We start from the raw sequence: 15492 nt of genomic DNA, 5'->3' as shown, positions 1-15492 counted from the left end.
CCTCTAGGGCTTCCTTCCCTGTGAGCCTGCCTCCGAAGACCTTTGGGCCTTTCCTCTCCACTCCTGGCGGGCCCAGGCTGAGCACAGGTTTGGGGACTGGGAGGCGCAGCTGGGAGCCCAGGAACTCTGAGACAGGCCTCTCCCACACTGCCTGGCCCCTGCCTCCAGTGCGGGGGGGTTGGGCGGAGACTGCCCGGGCCTCCTTCCCTCCACCTGCTCCTCTGCCGATGCCTTTCCTCCAGTGAATCATCCCCACCGCTGCTGTTGCCCAGGACCACAGAATGTCAAGCAGCTCCTCACCTGTGGGAGAGACAACCCATTCGTGCGGGGGCGGAAGCAGTGAGGCTCAGCACTTCTAAAGGAAGAGTGTGTGACAGCTTGAGGACCAGAGGGCCACAGCCAGCCCTTTCCTGCTTCCAGTGGGGTAAGCTCAAGGGTGCGCGTGACCGCAGGACTTGAGACCATCCTGGACTTAGTCAAGGCCCAAGTCTTTTTTTAATTAGGTCCATGGTCTTAGTAGAGTTACTCAGCCTCTCTGAGTCTCAGTTTCTTGATCTGTCAAAGGAAAGAGGAAAATCGTGATGATGCCCAGGGTATCTGGAGGAATGATTGAGGTGCAACATGTAAGTCCTGAGCTCAGAGCCTGGCTCTCAATAAGTGTCCAGTTAATGTTCATTGACTCAGTGCATGAATGAACATGTGGAAATGGCAATGAGTCGGGGCAGAGGGAGGTGCATGTGGCTGTCTTTGGGAAAGCCAGCTTCCACCAGCTGGGGCCAAGGCAGGGGCTGTCAAGGGGCCTAGGACACCCGTTGATCTGTGCTGGTATAAAGGAGGCAGCTTCCAAAACTCAGGATGGAGTATGAACTATCCCTCCTGGGGACAGCTGACATGTCTACTGGGTGCAGACTCTCTGAAAGGGCTATGCCTTCACCAGGAAAGAATTGCTATGGTGGAGGAGTGGAGCAGATAGTGGATCTTCACCTTGGGAGACCCCCAGAACCCCTTTAGAGTGAGAGCATACAGCAGCACTATGGGCTGTGAGGTCAGGGCCTTGTACCCTGCGTGGCCAGCTAGGGCCATGGACAGCACCTCACCTGGCTCCCAACCAAGGAGACGCTAAGCCACTTGGGTACCACTCCTCAGAGAGCTCTATCATCATCTCAGTAGATAGCTTTCTGAGCCCTTACAATGTGCCAGGCCAGGTCTAGGTGCTTTACATGTATTTTTAATCTTAACATTAATAAATTGGTACCATCAAGCCCATTTTATAGATGAGGAAACTGAGGCCCACTTTACATAACTTGCCCCAGAGAGACACACCCAGAGGACAGTGAGGTCCAGATTGGAATCTGCAGGTCTTAGTGCCCCATATGGCTCTGGCTGATCCTCCTGCGGCATCCAAATTTGGGGCAAGAACATCATCTTTACATTTACATACATTACAAAGGAACTTTTAGAAATGGAAATTCTTGGCCCCACTTTAGACAACACAGAATCAGAAGGGATTGTGTTGCTCGGACAGCAATCTAGTAATTAGGTTTATTTATTTAGTTTTAGAGGAGGTACTGGGGATTGAACCCCGGACCTTGTGCATGCTAAGCATGTGCTCTACCACTTGAGCTACACCATTCCCCGTCCCCTCACCCCCAGCAATCTAAATTTCAACCAGCTCTCCGGTGTTTTCTGACTTCAGCTAAAGTTCGGGAACCATTGCCTGAGAGTCTGCAAAGCAAACTAAATTCCTAGAGTCTCTCATTTAAACTGACATTCTGGTATCATTCGGCCCATTTTACAGTGGGAGTAACAAGTCTCCCTTTGCCAGATATAACCTACCAGGGAAGTGGAAGAGATGGGCCTGGAACCCACAGTTCCTGCCTGGGACCAGCCTGCTGACCTAGGTGGAGAGGGGGAGGGGCTCTGAGCTGAGAGGCTGGGTGCGGTGGGGGGGGGAGGACCCGCTTCCCTCCTTCTCAGTGGAGGAGGCGGGCCGTGTTTATTGTTCCTTCGGAGATGCCCCAACCCAAGTCGACATAAATAAAGCCCAGCCTGGCATTTTGAGTGATCGGTTTATTAATACTCGTAGGGCGCTGCCGAGGCGGATCGCAATAACAAAGGCGGCCTCAACGCCGCGCTCCATACGGGAGGCATCATTATGTAATTGCTCCGAGGAGGAGCAGAGGGCTGGGCGTGCCTGAGGCTCAGGGCGCCCGCGGCCGCGCGCGCGTGGCGGGCGAGGGGCTCGGCCGGCCGCCGGCGGGGTGGCTGCTCCTGCAGGGCGCCAGGTGGAGGGAGCACCTCCCGAAGAGTCTTCACCCCGCGATCTCCTCCTCCCACGCCCTAGCCCGCGGCCGCGAGTTACGTAACCCCTGCATGGCTGAGTGCAACCCTCCGCCCTGGGCGAGGGCCCCCCCCGGGCAGATCCCCAGTCCCCGAGGCACCCCCGAGGCTGAGCCAGGACTTCCTCACCCCCATCATGGCCTCCGGTCCTTGCCTCCACCCTCGCCTGGAGTTGAGGGAGAGAAAAAAGACAACACTTGGGCAAAACTACGTGTGCAAAAACGGTGCTTCGCATATCAAACCTCTTTGACGTGGCCCGTTTTACAAATGGGGACCTGAGGCCCAGAAAAGGGCTGGCTCATGCACCAAGAATTCCAACCCGCGAATATGTTAGCTCCAAAATCCACGTTTTTTCCCTGGTACCCCCAAGGGTTTTTCTAACCATCGTGGATCCATTATTGCCTCTCTTTCCCCATTTAGGGTCCAAGTGCCAGGATACTGAGGATAGGATGGTCTCCCCATTAGGAAACGGGATTCCCACGGGCAGTGCCGCAGCTACGATGCTGATGTTCACTGAGCACATGGTGCCAAGGACCCACTGTGGCTGTTTGGGTGAGTGGGGATCAGCACACTAGGCCCTGCCCCCACACTCCCCACCACACCCAGACCCCAAGAACAAACCTTGCCACACCTGGAACACTCCAGTGCTTCAGCCTTCCTGACCTTTGCCCAGGCTGGGCCATCTGCCAGAAATGCCCTCCTTCCCTCCACGAGGCAGTCTCATTTCTGGGAGGCCGTTCCCAGCACATCTCCCATCCCATCACACATGTACCAGGATGCCTTCAAGGCTGTCTCTCCCAGCCCCGGGAGTACCTGGTGACTGCACCTGACACACTGCTTTACAGGAGCTATTGTTATCTGTCTGCTCCCATTAGACCACTAGCTCTGGGATGGTGGCCTGTTTCTGGCTCATCCCCACGGAGCTGTCCCTTGAAGCTGGCACACAGTAGGCCTCTCCTAACACTGGGTGTATTTGAGGTGAGAGGTGCAACCCTCAGATGGATTTAATGACTGTCTTGGTGACCATCTCCAGACGCTGGCTCTTTAGAACTCTATTGCCCTGACTCTGGCTATGCCAACTCCCAGCTGTGTGGCCGTGGGCAAATTTGTAGCCTCTCTGGGCCTGTTTCCCCACTGATAAACAGGGATCATGGCACCCCCAGTCTCATGATGCTAGTTAGTGGTTATGGAGCACTTACTCTGTACTGGGCGACTTCATAGACTCTGCAGCCAGTCCTGAAGAAGTAGCCACTGCCATCATCTCCACTGTGTAGATAACTCTCCCAAATCACCAGCTGATAAGGGACAGAGCCTGGCTTCAAACCCTGCTCTCTAGGCCTCCTGTGTTTCTAATCTCCCTTTTACAGAATTATTTTGACAATTGGATGAGAAATAGTTAAGGACCAGTATACAATAGGTGCTCAATGATGTGTGTACCCCTCCATTCTAGCTCCCAGGATAGATCTCCCTTTGGTCCCTGCCCCCGGGGCATTCTGGGAGCTCCTTTGTGGGGGTGGGGCTGAAGGAAGGGGTTGCAGGAAGACCTGGCAGAAGGAAGCGTTCTGCTTTCTGAGTATGAATAAATTATTGTTTTATATCCTTATATTAAGAGAAAGGCACAGTGTGCATTTGCCAATCGAAGCGTGTTAAGCTGCAGCTTCCCTGTGTTTTGCCAATTGCTAAAATGAGTTTTCAGCCCAAGGCAGTAAACAGAAGCCCACTCTCCCTGGCTGCTCCCGCAGTCCCAGGGTGGGGAAGAGCATCTGACCCCAGCCAGGCTTACAGGGTGAGTAGGTAGGTGTCAGAAGGGATCCTGAGGCAGGGAGAGAGTACCTGTGTGTCCCCTCCAGGTCGTGAGGACTTCAGCACTGCTCTGAGCCTCCGTTTACACAGGTGAAAATGGGCCCATTACTAGTGCCCGGTCCATGTCACAAGGTGGAAAAGTCACGGTAAAAATGCTTTGTATTCATGAATCATCTTGTTGTTGTTGTTGTTAATATTGAGAGCAGTAAGAGGACCCATCTCCATTTTGCCTCTTCAATGCAGCTACATCACCTATGCTAACCGGCTACCCAACCCTAACCCAAGCCATTATCATCTCTCCCTGGGGCTGCTGTCTTTCCTCCTAACTGGTCCCCCAGCTTTTAACTTTGCCTCCTCCAACTCTCCACTCATCCGTCCAAGAGAGCTTTGAAAAAGTTGATCCGAGATTGTGAAACATGGCTTTCCTGTTGCTTCAAGTAAAATCCAGACTCGTCACTGTAGCCAGCATGGCCTTGCAGCCTCTGACCTACTCTCATTCCCTTTGCTCCAGCCACACCTCATCCATCTTCCTAGTTCCTGTAGCTACTGAAATTTTTCCACCTTGAGCCCTTGGCCCATGCTGTTCCCTCTACCTGGAATGCTCTTCCCATAGCTGCCTCTCTGTCTCTCTGTCTCTCTCTCTCTCTCACCACTAGTGTCAGCTAGAAGGTCACCTTGGAGAGCCTTCCCAGCCACCAAGGCACAGTTGACCCCCATCACCCAACTGCTTCAGCTGTTCACTACCTTTATAGCATGTGTCACTATCTACGATTAACTTTCCAGTTTTAAATCTGTTTCTTTTATCTGCTTTCTCTAGAATATACTCTCCTTGAGGATAGAAACTTGACTTGTCTCACTCATCATTGTATCCCCAGCACCTTATTCTACACATACTACATGAGAGAGAGAGAGAGAGGTATTGAGAATAATTATTACTAATAAATGACAGTGTAGAGCAGAGACACCAGGTATTCATCCTATTGCCGAGGGAGTGTCGCAGTGCACAGCCTGTGCAGCAGTAGACAGCAGCCCAAGGGTAAAGGCCATCATAGACCTGCCACTTCATTTTGCAGGATTGTAAATGAACTTTATATTGCTCAAGCTAAAATGAATACAGGGATGTACACACAGAAGATGAGTGATTTTTGCATCAGAGAAGCTTGGTAATCTGGTAGAGGAGACAGACACCCGCGCAGAAGCTACTCCCAGTTGCCCTCTTGTGCATCACTCTATGCTGCGTCGGGACCTGTCCTGTGTGCTGTTCCCTTTGCTGGATTGCGCATCCCCCACCACGCCCCAGTCTTCATCTGCCAGCTCTTGCTCATGCTGCTTTATCTCAGCTCATTTTCCCTGGAAATCTTTCCTGACTTCTCACCTGCACCCCCATACTCAAGCCGTCCTCTACAGCCCCCCTTCAAGGGCACTGTTGTGGATTTGAGAGCTAGGTTCTGAGTGCCCTGGGCCAGCTGAGAGCTACTTCCAGGCAAGACTGTCTGTTCGCTGCTGTACCTTTGTGCCTAGCTCAGTGCCGGCACGTGGTCGGTGTCTGAGGAGTGTGGGGAAAGTGTTGGGGGGACAAGGGGAGACTGTGAGAGCAGGGATGGGCTCAGCTGCCCCAGCCCAGGCCTTAACCCCTGGAGTCCAAGAAGCCTGAACTGGACCTCTGGTGGGTGCAGCTAACCCCTGAACTGCCCGCCCCACCCAAACACCTGCTGTTGCCACCCCTATCCCCCAGCTCCTACTTTCCCCCGCCCCCACCAGGGGTCCAGGGCAGCCTGGAAGATGGCAAGAAAACTCGCAGCCCCCCTGGCCCCTCCGCTCTGTCCAGTCCTCCCACCTCCTCTCTTTTTCTTTCTTTTCCTTTCCTTTGTTTCATACTCAGCACCTTCCCCTGGCCTGGTGAATGCAAACTGGAAAAAAAAAGTCCCACTCAGTGATGGTGGCGTCAACAGTGAAAAATAACCAATTTAAGGAGTAATCGCTGCTGTAATGATTGCTGAAGCCCTGAGTCACTGCAGAAAATCAGGCTGAGGCTCTGGGACTCCCAGGCTCCCTGAGTTGTGCCACTTGGGTTGTCTAATACCCAGGACTTCAGCATCTCCATCTGTAAAGTGGAGGAAATAATACTGGCCCAAAGGAAGTGACAAAGGGTTGCCTTAATCTCATGATTCTCCCTGGGGCTGCAAATCAGAGGTCAAGGTGACACACCCAGCCAGTGTGGGGAGTCATCATGGGACAGTCTTCCTGTGTGGGGCCAGGGATAGGAATCAGTGCGGGGCCTGGAGTGGGGCGAGGCAGAAAGGCTCACAGCTTTGAGGCTTGGGGAAAGGCTTTCTAGAAATAGTAACATTTAACGAGCTAAAAAGGATGAAGGGGAGCTCTGGAAAGTGATGAAAAGTCATCCCTGGGAGAGACTAGAGACCTCTTCTGGCCCCACACTCTCATTTTACAGATGGGCAAACTGAGGCCCAGGAGGGCTTGTGGAAATTGCTCAAAGCCACCCACCCATTAGTGGCAGGGCCCAAGTTAGATTGCAGGTGCCTTGGCTCCAATTCCAGTGCTCTTTCTTCTGATGTCACACTAGCTTATAGCGACAATAAGGGCAGTGTGTTGAATGCTTACTATGAGCCAGGCTCTGTGTTAAATGCCTTCTCTGCGTGTACTGTTTTCTTTCATTTTTGGATAATCCTGTGAGGTAGAATTAGAATATAGGTCCTGTTTTACTTTAGTAAGTTTCAGAGAGGTTAAATGACTTCTTTAAGGACATACAGCATAGCGATCTTAGCCCTGAAGTCCCTCCCAACTTCTTCATTCTCTAGTACCGGCTTACGCCAGTGGTTCCAAGAGGAGAGAGCAGCTTCTGGGCTGCGTCCCTGGGGGGCTGCCCTCCTCTCTCCCCTCTAAAGAGGATTAGGGATGAGCCCCTTCCCCAGAGGGGTGAGGAGGGAGCCGGGGCTTTCACTCAGAGCCCCCACAGGAAGAGAAGTCTGATGGTCAAGGAGAAGAGAGGCATCCATTTCAAGTCCCCATCAATGAGAGTCTGCCTTGCCAGGGCCCATCTGAGATAGATACCAGGCTCCACTGCTGAGTGCCTTGCAGCTTCTGGGGAGGAAATTGGGTGGGACTGGGGAAAGTGGGGAGGGACCAGACCCAGGGATGAGAGTGTAGCTCTCAGTGGCTGGCCGGCCCGTCACCCAGACCCCACATTGGGTGGGACCCTGACAACAGCGAGCTATCTCTTAAGAAGTGGGGATGTTGCTCTGGGCACCACAGAAGCAAAGCCACCAATAAAATGAGGGGAGATGTTTTTAAAGAATTTAATTTTGGGGGGAGGATTGTAGCTCAGTGGTAGAGCACATGCTTAGCATGCACGAGGTCTTGAGTTTAATCACCAGTACCTCTATTTAAAAAAAAAAAAAGTTTAAAAAGTATAAAATAAAAATTCCCACTTAGTAAAAGAAGAAATGAGAATTACAGACTCAACAAAAATTATATAAAAAAGAATTTAATAGTTTTAAAAAATGCGAAGTGCTATTGTCATCATGGGATTTCCTTACAAGTTATTTTAGAGTTTAGTGTTTTTATTTAGGATCGCACTAGGGATAAAGGGAAACACTATCATCTTTTCAGGACTTGGGCCTTTAAGTGTTATAAGCTGGGGCAGGGGAGGAATGGCAGGAGGGTCTCAGGGCCCTTCCTGCTCTCCCCCGGGAGAAAGGGCAGGGGACTGTTGCCTGAAAGTCACTAATGAAGGCCTGGCTCTGGCAGGACCTTACTATGTGAAATTTACTTTGTGAAATTGTGTGCCTTTTGGGGCCTCAATTTCCTTACCTGTGAAATGGGGATAATTACTCCGGTCCTGCCAACATCACATAATTTTAACTACTATTCAGGCTAGAAATAAACAGAGAAGACAGCCAGGATAGCAGCATCTGAGAGGCCTTCTGGGAATCGCCTGGAGAGTTTTTCAAGAGTGCAGATTCACAGGCCCCTCCCCAGACCTTCTGGGTCAGACTCTAACCAGTCCTCCCCAACCCCAAGTCATCTCGATGCGCAGGCAGACTGAGGACCACAGCTGAGAGGCGGTGAGCACTCATCAGGAGCGAGAGACTCGGGTTCCAGTCTTGGCCTAACCTCTGAAGAGCTGTGTGGCCTCAGGCAGGTGGCTGGTGCCGTCTGTGTGGACCCAGGGGACTGGCCTGAGTGGTGTCTGAGGGCATGGCCCTCTGTGCCTTTCTGAATGGTCAGAGGTGGGGCTGGCTGGGCAGTGGGAGGTGAGGAGGGCATTGGGCCTGGCATCAGAGGCTCAGCGAGATAGGGGCTCTGGACCTGGAATCAGGCACTGACCACTTCTGTAAGAGGAGGGCAGACCCTACCACTTCTGGCTTCCAGCTGGGTCTCCAGCCTCCATGGAGGGATGGCAAGTGGGCCATCTACTGAGGCCTGGCCTGGGGAAGCAGGGGATACACAGGCAGAGCACTGAATGGCCTCTCTGTTGGGCCCCAGTCTGAAGAACAGATGGCCTAGGGGCCCCCAGCGGGTGAGGGGGTGGGCCGAGGCCAGGCCTGTCCCCTTCCCCCCTGCCAAGTCACAAAGTCCTCCCTTCCTGGGAGAGGAGGTCCCCACAGGCCACTTACAACGAAAGCAGCCAGGAAGAAGTGGGTTTAAACGGGATTAGCAGGGGCCCAACAGCTGGGCTGCTGGGAGAGGCCTGAGAAGTGTGACACCTTCAGCCTCAGCTGAAGCCAGGACTGTGGCCACCCGGTGGGGGAGGGGAGGGGCTGTCACAGCCACATCTGGCCCAAGAGAGCTTAGGGTTCACTCTGTCTAACCCTCTCCCACCAGTTTTGCCAATAGGGAAACTGAGGCCTGGGAAGGGGCAGAGACCTCGCTCTACCTCACCCAGCACGGGAGTGGCAGAGCTGGGAGTGGAACCCAGGCTTCCCAATTCCCGGGTTGAGGCTCTTTGTCTCACACCTCCCCCTTCCCCTCTGCAGTCCCCTCCTCCCTCCTCCCACCCCGTCCTCCTTCTTCCCTTCCCTGCAGTCAGGCCCAGGTTGCCTCCCTCCACCTGTGTGTTTGTTTGAACTTTTTCTCCCGCAAATCCTTTAAGACCCAAGTCAAGTTCCCACTTTGGGGGGAACCTTCCAGTCCAATCTTGGAGCCTAAACGTCTGAAGTGGGGGGCCCACCCTGTTGGCTTTGGATGATTAAGGCCAGTTCCTTTCATGGTAAAGAACTAACTGAGATCCAAAGAGGGAAAGATGCTCAGAAATTGTCCCCCCGCCCCAGTCATTCTCCTGTGCTTCAGTTTTCTTTAAAAATACATTAAAAAGAGCTTCACTTCACCAGAAGCTGTCAAGGAATCTGGTTTAAAAAAAGTCCCTTTGGGTCTCTTTCTTGAAAAGAGAGATTTTCTCCTGCTTTCTCTCCAAGGTTTCCCAGAGGGTTGGATTTCATTTCTTTTCAGAGGCAGGTGCTGAGCTGGAGAAGCTGGGGTCGGTGCCAGCTGAGCAGCCGCACCTGCCAACACCGGGTGGGACCGGTGCTCACACCTCCCCTGTGTGCTGTGTACGAGCTAATCACAAGGTGATTGAGCCCTGCAAATTGCCCCACATTGGCTCACAAAGAGCAGTTGGGGTGGGGAGGGGAAGGGCCATCACGCTGTGGATGGAGAGACCGAGGTGTGGTCCTGACTCCACTGTTTACTACCTGTGTGAGCTTGGACCGTCTCTGAGCCTCATCTGTGCCTCCCTGACCTGTGAGGACATCCCAGGAGGGTCGTGTGAGCACAAATTCCACTACCCAGAGAGGGCAGAGTCAGGCCTCAGCCTCTGCACCTCAAAGGGGCCCAGCCCAGGTGAAGGCACCCTTGCCCTCAACAAACACACACCTCCCAGGTGCCTCAGTCCCCTGAGCCAAGAGAACTCCAACTATCTTTTCACCTGTGCTGCTAGCAGTGCACTCTGTCCTGACCCTGCTGTGTGTCTTTAGGTACGACCCTATCCCTCTCTGACCCCCTGGGTTCTCAGCCCTCAGAGGAGGAGGGTGGCCACCTCACTCTTCATAGCCTCTTCCGGCCCTTGGAAGACCACTCCAGGCTTCCTCTGAGCACCTCGGATGGGTACGGCTACATCTGGCCTCCCTGGTGTGAGGGAGGCCGGAGAGGTCTGAGGCCAGGGGAGGGGAAGCTGGTTCCCCATATCCGGGAGCACCTAGCTGTGGCCAGAAGACAAGCCCCGTCCAGCTAAACATCTGTAGATCCACCCAGACCTGATCCATTCATTTCATTATTCATTCACTTAGCACCTACAATATGCCAGGGACCGTGCTGGGCTCTGTTCACATAGCAGTGGAAAAGGCAGATGTGGGGCTCCCCAGTGGTCCCCAAGCTTATCATATGGGAAAGAGACAGCAAACAGAGTCCATAAACAGATTTACATAGTGACAAAATGTGATTGAGGCTTTAAAGGCCATAGAGGATCAGGGAGACAAAATAATTGCAGAGGGGAAGTGTAGTAATAATTTTTAGATGAAGAGCTGACCCTTGCTTCTCTGAGGGGTGACAGTAGAACTGAGACCTGAGGATGAGAAGGAGCCAGCCACGTGTTGTCTTGGGTGGAGGTGCACGATTGGGCCAAGCAGATCCAGGAGGCCCTCCTGGCAGAGGCAATGGGAGATGGGATGAGGGCAGTGGGGGTGCAGGTGAGATGGGAGGAGCAGCCAGACCAGGTAAGAAGTCTTACTTTTTCCCCAAGACTCGTGGGAAGCCATGGGAAGCAAGGAAGAGGCAGTGGCTTGATCAAATCCACATTTTCCATATTTTCATAAGCTCCTGCTGGCTACTGTTTGGGAAGTGAGGGGGGTGGGGAGGAGCCTGACACAGAGGTCTCTAGAGTGGGGTGCGATCACCCCAGGAGTGTGCAGGGTAGTTCTGTGAGGGGAAAGGAATATTAAAAATTTTTATTTCTATTTCCATTTCATCAAAAAAAAAAAAAAGGAAAAGAATTAAGTTTCACCAGTATTTATAGATTGATGCTGATGTCTGTATTTGTTTGAAGGAAGGCTGCGATTGGACCACACCAAGAGGCTGGCGGCCGGGCCTTTTTCTTTGCTGTGAGCATTTTGAACAACTGTTCTCTTCATGTGAGACCAGTTCTGCAGGTTTATAGTTTAGAATACCTTTCAACTGATTTTTTTACCTAGCGGACAAAGGACTAAAAAAAGCAGAAATTCCACATATAAGTAATATCATATGGCATTTTTCTTTCTCTTTCTGGCTTACTTCACTTAGAATGACAATATCCAGGTCCGTCCATGTTGCTGGGAACAGCATTATTTCATTCTTTTTATGGCTGAGTAGTATTCCATTGTATAAATATACCACATCTTTATCCAGTCATCTGTCAATGGACATTTTGGTTGTTTCCATGTCCTGACTATTGTAAATAGTGCTGCTATGAACATTGGTGGAACCATACTACATACTACAATAAAAGTGTTTTTTAAAAAAAAAAAAAGGCAGGAAAAGGAGGGACAAAAAAGAAAAGTTAGAAACCCTGAACATAACGTAAATACTCGAATCCAGAGTGAGGCACGGTGTGGGCCCTGCCTTCGTGCTGGGTCCGCTCCAACAGCCACAGGAAAAGCAAACACTGAGATGATCCAACTGGGTCTAACAAGATAGTGGTCCCCAAAGTTCAAATATGAGTGAGAAGACAATTTGCAATAGGAATCTATATCCACTATTATTATAAATGAGCTTAACTATAAGTATAGATTTTTGGGTTGAAATCTTAGTTAATGATGGCACAAAACCACTCACAATTATTAAAACATTTTATTTCTTATTAAATTATTAAGTTGTATTAATTTAAATAATTTATTATAGGTCATTTATCATGAAGTTATTAAAACATTTTAAAATATTATTTTAATGTGATTGAATCAAATTTATCTTTAAATTTATATTTTTGTGCATGTTTGATAACATTCATAATACATTAGGACAATGATGCAGGATTATTATTTATAAATGAATAAATATGTTGAGTAGTTGTGATCAAAACTTTTTGCTGTGAAAGACTAGGAATAGACTTACCATATGACTCAGGAATCCCGCTCCTGGGCATATATCCAGAAGGAACCCTACTTAAGGAAGACACCTATACCCCAATGTTCATAGCAGCATTATTTACAATAGCCAAGACATGGAAACAGCCTAAATGTCCATCAACAGGTGACTGGATAAAGAAGATGTGGTATACTTATACAATGGAATACTACTCAGCCATAAAAACCGACAACATAACGCCATTTGCAGCAACATGGATGCTCCTGGAGAATGTCATTCTAAGTGAAGTAAGCCAGAAAGAGAAAGAAAAATACCATATGAGATCGCTCATATGTGGAATCTTAAAAAAAAAAAAAAAAACCAAAAAACAAACAAAGCATAAATACAAAACAGAAATAGACTCACAGACACAGAATATAAACTTGTGGTTGCCAAGGGGGCAGGGGGTGGGAAGGGATAGACTGGGATTTCAAAATTGTAGAATAGATAAACAAGATTATACCGTATAGCACAGGGAAATATATACAAGATCTTATGGTAGCTCACAGAGAAAAAAATGTGACAATGAATATATATATGTTCATGTGTAACTGAAAAATTGTGCTCTACACTGGAATTTGACACAACATTGTAAAATGATTATAAATCAATTAAAAAAAACCAAACTTTTTGCTGTGTTAAGGGCATGAGCCAAGTTGGTGGAGACTCCTGGGCTACGATGTGAGGGGCCCAGGATGGGGGTGGCAGGGGCAGTGATGGTGTCCTGCGGGAGGTGACTGTCCAGGGGGTGCCACGGCCCCCGGGCTCAGCCTGCTGAGGGTGAGGGAACCTCTCTTGGGAATGCTCAGGTTCCCATCGGCATCCACACCATTTCACTCCATGACAGCGCCTGGGAGAAACACTTCCCCCCGCCCCTGGCCCAGGCTTCCGTCTGGGAATCCTTTTTTTAACTCCCCAAATGAAACAGAAGTTCATTCCTTTAAAGGGTAAACGGCAGATCCTGGCAAGGCTTTCTGATTATTTATTCACTGCCCAGTAATAGAAGTGAATGCATATCCTGGCTGGAGGAGAGGGCATTTCTGGTGGCTGCACAGGGCACTGGAGCCCTGGAGGCCGGGAGCTGGCCCCCTGCGGGGTTTGCCTGCCAGCAACTTCTACACCAACACCCACTTTTCCGTCCTGTCCTTATTGGGCACATTGTTTCTGAGTATTTCTCTACAGCATCTTGGAAAGGTGCTCATGATACTAACTGTGTCTGCTGTGTGCCAGGCCCCGGGTCACACATGCAATCGCTCTTTCTTCCTGGGAGCATCAGACCAGCAGCTCCTCTGGGGGAAGATGCCTCCCTGCCTTTCTTGTTGCTTTGGGGTTTAAGATCCTCCGCAGGTACCACACTGTGGCCATCTCCCCCGCTCCTCGCCATACACCCTGGGTCCAGCAGACCTGGGGGAAGATGTGTCTGGCTGCCTGCAGCTGGGCTAAGCCAGGCTTCCAGCCCCAAGCAGCTCCAAGTCCTCTGGCCAGAGGGTCAGGATACCAGGCTCCTTCCTGTCCAATTCCTCCCAACTCTCCTTTTCCCAAAAAGGTTTTCACAAACTGCAGAGGTCTTTGGATGCCCCCAGATGCCCTAAATTGGGCCATCCGGCTGCCCGCCTCCTTTGTCCCCATAGATCCCTGTCTGTTTCTCTTTGTCACCACGATCCAGCCAGAAAGCTCCCCAGAGCATGTTCCCACTCCTGTTCCCAGGCAGCAGTTTCCATGTTGTTGGCATCAGTACACATTTATTAATAAAATGAGCAAAGTAACCAAATGCTTTGGCAGCTCCTGACGTTTGCCAGAGGCTCTCCGCATGCCCAGTGGCACCAGAGGGCCGAGATGGGCCCTGGAGAAGAAGTCTGTGGGGAGCCAACGAGGGACAGGTGCCTGACCATTGGTAAGACCTTCCGGAATGTACAGGGCTGACAGGCCCCCCACTGTCTTGGCTCGGGTGGCTTTGGGGAAGGGAAGCCATGACAGGGGCAGAGTGCCCTGCAAATGGGGGACCATCCTCAAGAGAGCCCCACCCAGCCTTCCTCCTTAGAGAGAGGGCCAGGCCAGAACCACACCGCCACCCCACATCCCTCCAGAGCCCTAGGGAGCAGAAGAGAGTGGGTTATTGCCCACCCACCAGCGGAAGTGCTCTTTTCGTAAATAAGGCTACTTCAGTATTCAAGTCCTGCCTCCTCTGTGGGGCCGTTGCCAGATCACCTAACCCAGCTCCCCACTTCCAGATCACCTGGGATGCTACAGCCATTGCAAACGCATCACCGCCTCCTTGGGCCCATCCTAGACGCATGGAATCTCTCTCTACAGTCAGCCCTGAGAACCTGGTTTATCACATGTTCTCCAAGTGCATTTATATGTAGTCAGGTCAACATTCAGGAACCACTCATTTAACCTCTCAATTTTCACACCCCCACCAAAAAAAAAAAAAAAACTGGGAGTGAGGTGAGGAAGAAGACAATTGTTTCAACCTTTCAGGGTCATTATGAAGATTAAATTGGAGAACTGTATACAAAAAAAATACCAAAATCTAACTAGCATTCATTAAGATTGCTTTGTATTAACTCATTTAATCCTCATCACAACCCTAGGAGGTAAGCACCATATTAAGCCCATTTCACAGATGAAGACATTGGAGCTCAGAGTTGTTAAGAAATTTGCCTGAGGCTGCACAGATGGTAGCAGCTGAGATCCATCCACTTCTGAGCACAGTTCTCGGAACATAGTAAGTACTCATTCATTGCTGGTTTATTTAAAAGGGAAAAAAGGGAGCTCAGGTCTGTTGCTCAGTCTCGGGTAGAGGATGTTGTCCTTGCCTTGCACCCAGAACATTCTGCCCCACCCCTGGTCAACCCAAAAGGATCTCCTTGCAGAAGCACCCCAACTGCCCACATCTGCAGCCAGAGCCCCGTTCCCTGCATCACCAGGTCCCAGGAGAACTGAGGGAGCTGAATCCAGTGGGATCCCTCTGGTACCCACTACACCCACTCAGCTCTCGGCCATTTTACCTGAAGCCAGTGGAGGCTCTCTTATCAGGTGGGAGAGGGAACATGCTTTATGCTTCCTCAGCTCACGCCTGTGCATTCAAGTTCACAAGTGATGCTTTTCTTAGATCTGCGCGTCATTTATGCTAGCAGAGTAAATCTGACACAAGGGAAGATTGTCAGGGAGCGACGGAATGTGTGTTAAGCCAGGCGATGGGAGGGGACGGGACTTGGGCGTGTTGTCTTGTTT

At 50.8% G+C, this 15492-nt stretch overlaps 1 long non-coding RNA gene across 1 annotated transcript; it reads left to right on the top strand.

The window, feature by feature from the left end:
* The first annotated feature begins 38 nt into the window (after nt 1–38).
* On the top strand, nt 39–14144 carry LOC135322652 (uncharacterized). The gene is made up of 3 exons (XR_010383349.1): nt 39–424; nt 2761–2892; nt 14038–14144. It is a non-coding gene; the product is annotated as an uncharacterized LOC135322652 (long non-coding RNA).
* The last annotated feature ends 1348 nt before the right edge of the window (nt 14145–15492 follow it).

The sequence above is a fragment of the Camelus dromedarius genome, chromosome 12 (assembly GCF_036321535.1).
Source record: "Camelus dromedarius isolate mCamDro1 chromosome 12, mCamDro1.pat, whole genome shotgun sequence".
Taxonomy (NCBI): domain Eukaryota; kingdom Metazoa; phylum Chordata; class Mammalia; order Artiodactyla; family Camelidae; genus Camelus; species Camelus dromedarius.
The sequence above is the reverse complement of the archived record's forward strand: the minus strand, read 5'-3'. Positions and strand labels throughout refer to the sequence as shown.